Here is a 6,178-nt window from a genome sequence, read left to right as displayed (position 1 = left end):
ATTGTTGCGGCATAAGTACACAGGCTACGTGATTACAAGTGAGCGTTACGGATAAATATGGAAAAGTAAAAATTGCGAAAGTTTTACATAACATTTAGTAATCTTAATTCTGTTATGTAAAACCAAATGGCAGCATAAAATAATGGGATGTTCGTTTTGGCCCGCCAACTACAATTTGCAAAAATGCTGCGGGCCGGATAATTTTGTTTGGCGGGCCGGATCCGGCCAGCGGGCCGTAGGTTGCCGACCCCTGGTCTAAAGCATGTGCAAATTAAGAATTACCGAAATAGAAAAGTGAAGTTACTATTACTACCAGGTTTTGATCAAATAGGTTGAGTTTATTTTTATCAAACAGCATCTCAATTCAATTGAAATTGCAGTTTCATAGGGCTACAATTTTGATACTTTTTTATTTGTCCTAATCTGGCTCTAGCCATTTGCAGTGTAACAACAGTATCTCACAAACAGTAGGCTACCTTTAATTTATGGTTGAGGCAATGCTTAAAAATTGCTGTTCATGTGTATTGCTATATTTAAAAATATCTATCCAAAATTTCCTTGCCAACTGAAAGTATTAAATGCAATAACTCTCATTGTTCAGATGCTTCTCATGTTGCCTCAATAGACTCTTTCTATAATATTATAACTGATGCTCTCAAAGCAGCTTCTGATAAAATCTTTGTTGATGTAAAGAAGAAATGTAACATATTTTGTATTCCTGGTTGGAATAATCTTGTTAAGCAAGCTCATGCTACTGCCAGAGAAAGTTAGCCTACATCATGTAGGTGAAAAATGGGAAACAGCGAAATGGTTACCTATATGAGTTGATGCAGAGCAAACGAAAGGAGTTTAAAAAAGCCTTTCACCGTTGTAATCATGCCTCTGAATAACATAGAGCAAATGTGCTTGCCTCAGCACTCAACTTAGACAGCTCACATAAGTCATTTTGGCAGAAAGTAAAAAAGTCTACTTGCAAAATGAGTTCTCTTCCTGTAAATGTTGGTGGAGCAAAAGGTCCTGAAGCAATTGCTGAGATGTGAAAACATCATTACAGCTCCTTGCTAAATTCTAGCCAAACCAACACTGAAAAAGAATTTGTTAACTCATGTATTTCTTCTAGGGATAAATATTACAATTTTTGTTGCAACATGGACACAATTGGTTCCTTGCTTGTCAAACTGCCATTAAACCGCGCTGCTGGTGCTGACAAAATTTCAGCTGAACATATTGCTTATGCTGATTATTTGTTTTTATATTAGTGTACTTTTTAATATGTGTCTTAGTCATGGCACTGTACCAAATTTTTGCTTGAACACTGTCTTAGTCCCGATTGTAAAGAATTTGAATGGCGACATTCAAGATTCAGGTAACTATAGACTTATTGCTCTAGCCACAGTAATCTCAAAACTGTTTGAACGTTTTATTTGAATCATCTATTGCCTTTCTTGAATACCAGTGACAATCAATTTGGGTTTAAGTCTGGTCATAGTACTGACATGAGTGTTTTTTTATTAAAACAACCAGTGTCCTCTTATATCAGTCATGACACTCCTGTATATTCTGTCTTTTTGGATGCTTCAAAAGCCTTCAACAAAGTCAATCATCATTTATTGTTTAAAACGCTTATCACACGTAACGTGCCTACTGCCTATCTATTTTGTTCGCTTATTGGAATACTGGTGACCTTTGTGCCTTTATAGTAAAAAAAACATGCAAGTGAGGTGGGAAGGTCACCTGTGCCAATCATTTACTGTGTCCAACGGAGTCTGACAAGGTGGGGTGTTAAGCCCCTATCTTTTTGCCGTATATATTGATCAGCTTTCTTATCTCAATAAAACAAAAGTTGGTTGCTATGTTGGCAATTCTTGTCCAAATCATATTATGTTTGCTGATGACATTTGCTGCATCTCGCCTAGTTTGTGTGGCTTACAAAATTTGTTAGATGTTTGCCACAAGTATGCTGTTGAACATGAAATTACTTTCAATTCTAAAAAGTCATTTGGTATGTTATTCTCCCCAAAAAACTTTTATCTTTTACGTGCTCCTCTGCTACATCTAGGTAAATCTGAAATTGTGTTCACAGACTCTGTAAAATACCTGGGTGTATTAATTGATAGTTCTCAGATGAAAATTATATTTCAAGGCAAGTACGCTCTCAGTACTGTGCTGCAAATAATGCAAAATCTCAAATTTTCTAAATGCTCACCCGCTGTAAAAACAGTTTATTTCATTCTTATTGTATGTTGTTTTACTTATCCCAGTTGTGGAACAAGTTTAGATCTTCTAGTATAAAACGATTATATACGTGTTGCTTACAATGACTCTTTCAGAATATTGCACAATTTGCCTCGTTAGGTCAGTGCCCGTGAATATCAAGTAATGAATAATGTAACTACGTTTGATGCTTTATTGAGGAAAAAACATGTTTTTGTTTATTAACCGATTGCATACACTCCTCAAATCGCTTTATATCAGACATGAAGTCATCTGATTGTTTTTATCGTTCTGAATGCTTTCAATTCTTCCAACGCTCATTGTATGTAAATTTGTAACAGTAGATAGCCTATTTAGTGAGCTTTTAAACCGACGGCATCCAAGGTGGCTCTCTGTGATCTTTGTGCATTTTCAGTTGGTGTATTACAGTATTTCGTTGTTTTGTTTTCGATGTGGACAGCTTTGTCTGACGCAAATAAATAATAAATAAATATGTGACAGTGTCAGTGACAAAGACCGTGTGCTTTCTTTTCACGCTTTCCCACAAAACAAGGTGCTGAGAAGAAAATGGTCGAAGTTTTCTTCAAGTGTTCGAAAGTAGGATGGGCCATACAAAACTAGTCATATATGTTCTCTTCACTTCACTGAAGATGATTTTGTTAATACCACTCAAGTAAAAATGGGCTTGAGCAAACTTTACATTTAGAAGAAATCTGCCATAGGCTACCATCTATAACAGCAAAGATGCAACCAGTTGCTGATGATGATTTCAGCACTTCTAAACAACAACGTTTACAAAAACGTACCCTTGTACAGGTAAACTAGGCTTTTACATGTATGTACGTACGACTCTGCTATGTACGTACTGAGGGCACATTATGAGAGAGAGAGAGAACTTTTATTTATTTTTGAATAGTGATGATGAATTAAATATGAATGATGATTTGTACAATTTCTTCATTTTTCACTTCAAGTATACTTTAGATTTTGTAGGAACGTATCCAGTACAGTTTTATTAAACTGTAAAAAAAAACAGATCTTTAAAAAAGCAACCGCTTGTACCAACTCCGACTAAACTGTGATCCAGCAATTACATCTAGGAAACGTATGTTTCATTCGTCGCTAAGAACGCCGACTTAGAATGACGTAATACCACCAAAGTCGTCCCAGAGCAGTGAAATATAGAGTTTCGCCTGTGGTGGCGCTGCGGAGCCGTCGTTGGATGTAAATTACGCCCTAACCAGTCGAGCTACGAGGTTAAGGTTAAAAAGTTCGCTAAGTATGATTCTGCGCAAGGAAATGCTTTAAAAACTTGGATCCAACCTGTCAGGGGCACATACTTGGATCCAACCTGTCAGGGGCACTTTAATGCGCTTGCAAACAGCCTCGCTGTCGCTTTCGAAAGTTGAAACCTCTGCAGAGAATTGTCGCGGCAGTGAATCGGTTGCTGTGAAAATGAACTTGAAGTCTCGGCCCGAGGTTACCACTAACCAACGTAACAAGGGCTGGTACAAACCGCACTGCCCACAGTCGCACAAGCAGCATAATCAACACAACAACGGACTCGCGCAAACTTCATGGCGCACACACGACCGTTGCCATAGAAACCCGATCAAAGGCGGGGAATATGCGCATCTTTTGTTTCATCTGCAACACAAAAACGGGCGTATTACAGCGAATTGAAACTTGAAAGCTGGTCAGCCATAAGTTGCGATATTGTAGTGAAAAGGGAGCAATGTCAAGTCGAAAACTTAATCAAACGTCTCTCTGTAACTATTTTTCAAGGGCTGTTTACGGATGTCAGCAACTTTTAAATTTATTAAAGGTGACGTGCTGTTGAATTGATGTAAACATGAATGATTTTGCTCTCAACAGGTATATTTTCAAGCATATGATCAAGTTAGTATTTTCATTCCATTTACAGTATATCTTTTAGTAAACGTTTTCGTCTCTTGTTTCATGCTAATAAATCTAGTTCGTTGCTAAACTTTATGTTGTGCTTAGCTTAAAGAGTCGCAGTCCATCAACCGCTAGCCAACGCAGACGCATAGCATGTGTTTTGGTCGAGCTTTGTTTATAATAATTAACGGTAGGTCGAACGTAGCGATAACTCCGAGTGTGGCAATAAAAGCAATCCTAGTGTGACGACATAATTACGTCATCCATCTGCGTGACATTTTGCCGAAATTACCTTGCTGCTGATGAAACACGCTTTCGCCCCCACGGCCAAAAAAATAGTTAGGCGCCTATGATTTTAACTATTCAAAAGTACTAACTTATAGACATAAACATTATTTTTTTTGTAACATTTTCTTCGTTTTATTTTTCCTTCATATCTTAAATTTTTCTGAAGGTGATGCACTGATGCAACCTTGCCAAATTTCTTTCAACTCAGTAACTTACTTCGGTCACAAGCACGTTTTAACGTTCGCGTTTTGTCGCTTCTACCTTTGCTATGTTGACGTGTATTGTTTTTGATATGATGGTCAAAAATAAAAACAACTGAACTGACATGACGAATTTTAATTTAATAGTTCAAACATTTTCTTTTTATTCCATTCTGCACGATTTCAACGTTAAAACGATGTAAAAACGGCAATTGTAATTAGGCTACGGTACCCGATAATTTCCTTTTAAAAATTTCAAAAACTCGCCGAATAGGGCACTCGCCGAAAAAGGCTCTCGCCGAATAGGGAACTCGCCGAATCGGACTAGTCGAATCGGACTCGCCGAATCGGACTCGCCGAAACTGGCCATTCCGGTAACCCTCACCCTAACGCTAACCTTTGCTGATCGCAGTTTCCGCAAACATTTTTCTGCACTTTCTGCTAACCCTAACTCTAACCATAGACTAATCTATGCCCTAACCCTAACCCTCGCTGATCGCAGCTTTTGCAAACATTTTTCCGTAATTTCCGCTAATCTCAGTTTCCGCTAACCTTTACCCTAACCTTAGAGTAATCTATGCTCTAACCCTCGCTGATCGCAGTTTCCGCAAACATTTTTCCGCAGTTTCCGCTAACCTTTACCCTAGTCTAACCATAGAGTAATCTATGCTCTAACCCTAACCCTCGATGATCGCAGTTTCCTCAAACATTTTCCGCAGTTTCCGCTAACCGTAGTTTCCGCTTACCCTAACTCTAACCATCGAGTAATCTATGCTCTCTAACCCTAACCCTCGCTGATCGCAGTTTCCACAAATATTTTTCCGCAGTTTCTGCTAACCCTAACCCTCGAGTTGTTTGCGGAAACTCCGATCAGCGACTTCGGCTTTTTGTAGATTTTTCTCTCGATCTTTTCAGGGTACGAACTGTTCAGGGTACGAACTAGGTTGCACCCATTGCACATTGGTATTGCTTTGTCGACAGTAGGGGATTAGCCAAGGTGAAAGGTTAAATTCATACAAACCAGGGTTGTTGGTATTTTACCCGACCCAAAAAAACCCGGGTGGGTTTTTTTAATAAAACCCACTTAAAAAAACCCAAAAAAACCCATAAAAAAACCCAGAGCATCATATTTGTCGTTTTTATTGGAAAATTAAAAAAATTTACAAAAACACTACAAGGTACTTACAACAAACTTTAAATTAGGACTTAAGATGTGATTGTGAAGTAATTTCCAAGAATAAACTGAAAACGCAGTGGATATTGCACAGTACACAAAAATCAAGTAATGTCACTTTGTGTATACTACACTAAAACTCATTTATGCAAGAAGGCCTTATAGTTAAATTGGTGAAAGTACTACTCTACTGTAGTCTGTATATATGATGTGAAATGCAATTTAGGAGGCTATTTACCAATTACAGATTCTGGATTCTAACGCATGGCTGTTTCAGAGCATTTGCCTAATTGGCCACGCAATCATTCAATTGCTCATCCATTACTATAAATATTACATATATAAATGATAAAAAATATTTAAACATGATGGCATAAATGCTCCTTGCCTTCAAATCTAAACA

This window comes from Aplidium turbinatum, chromosome 13 (genome assembly GCF_918807975.1).
Source record: "Aplidium turbinatum chromosome 13, kaAplTurb1.1, whole genome shotgun sequence".
NCBI classification, from domain to species: domain Eukaryota; kingdom Metazoa; phylum Chordata; class Ascidiacea; order Aplousobranchia; family Polyclinidae; genus Aplidium; species Aplidium turbinatum.
This window is presented reverse-complemented; position numbering follows the sequence as displayed.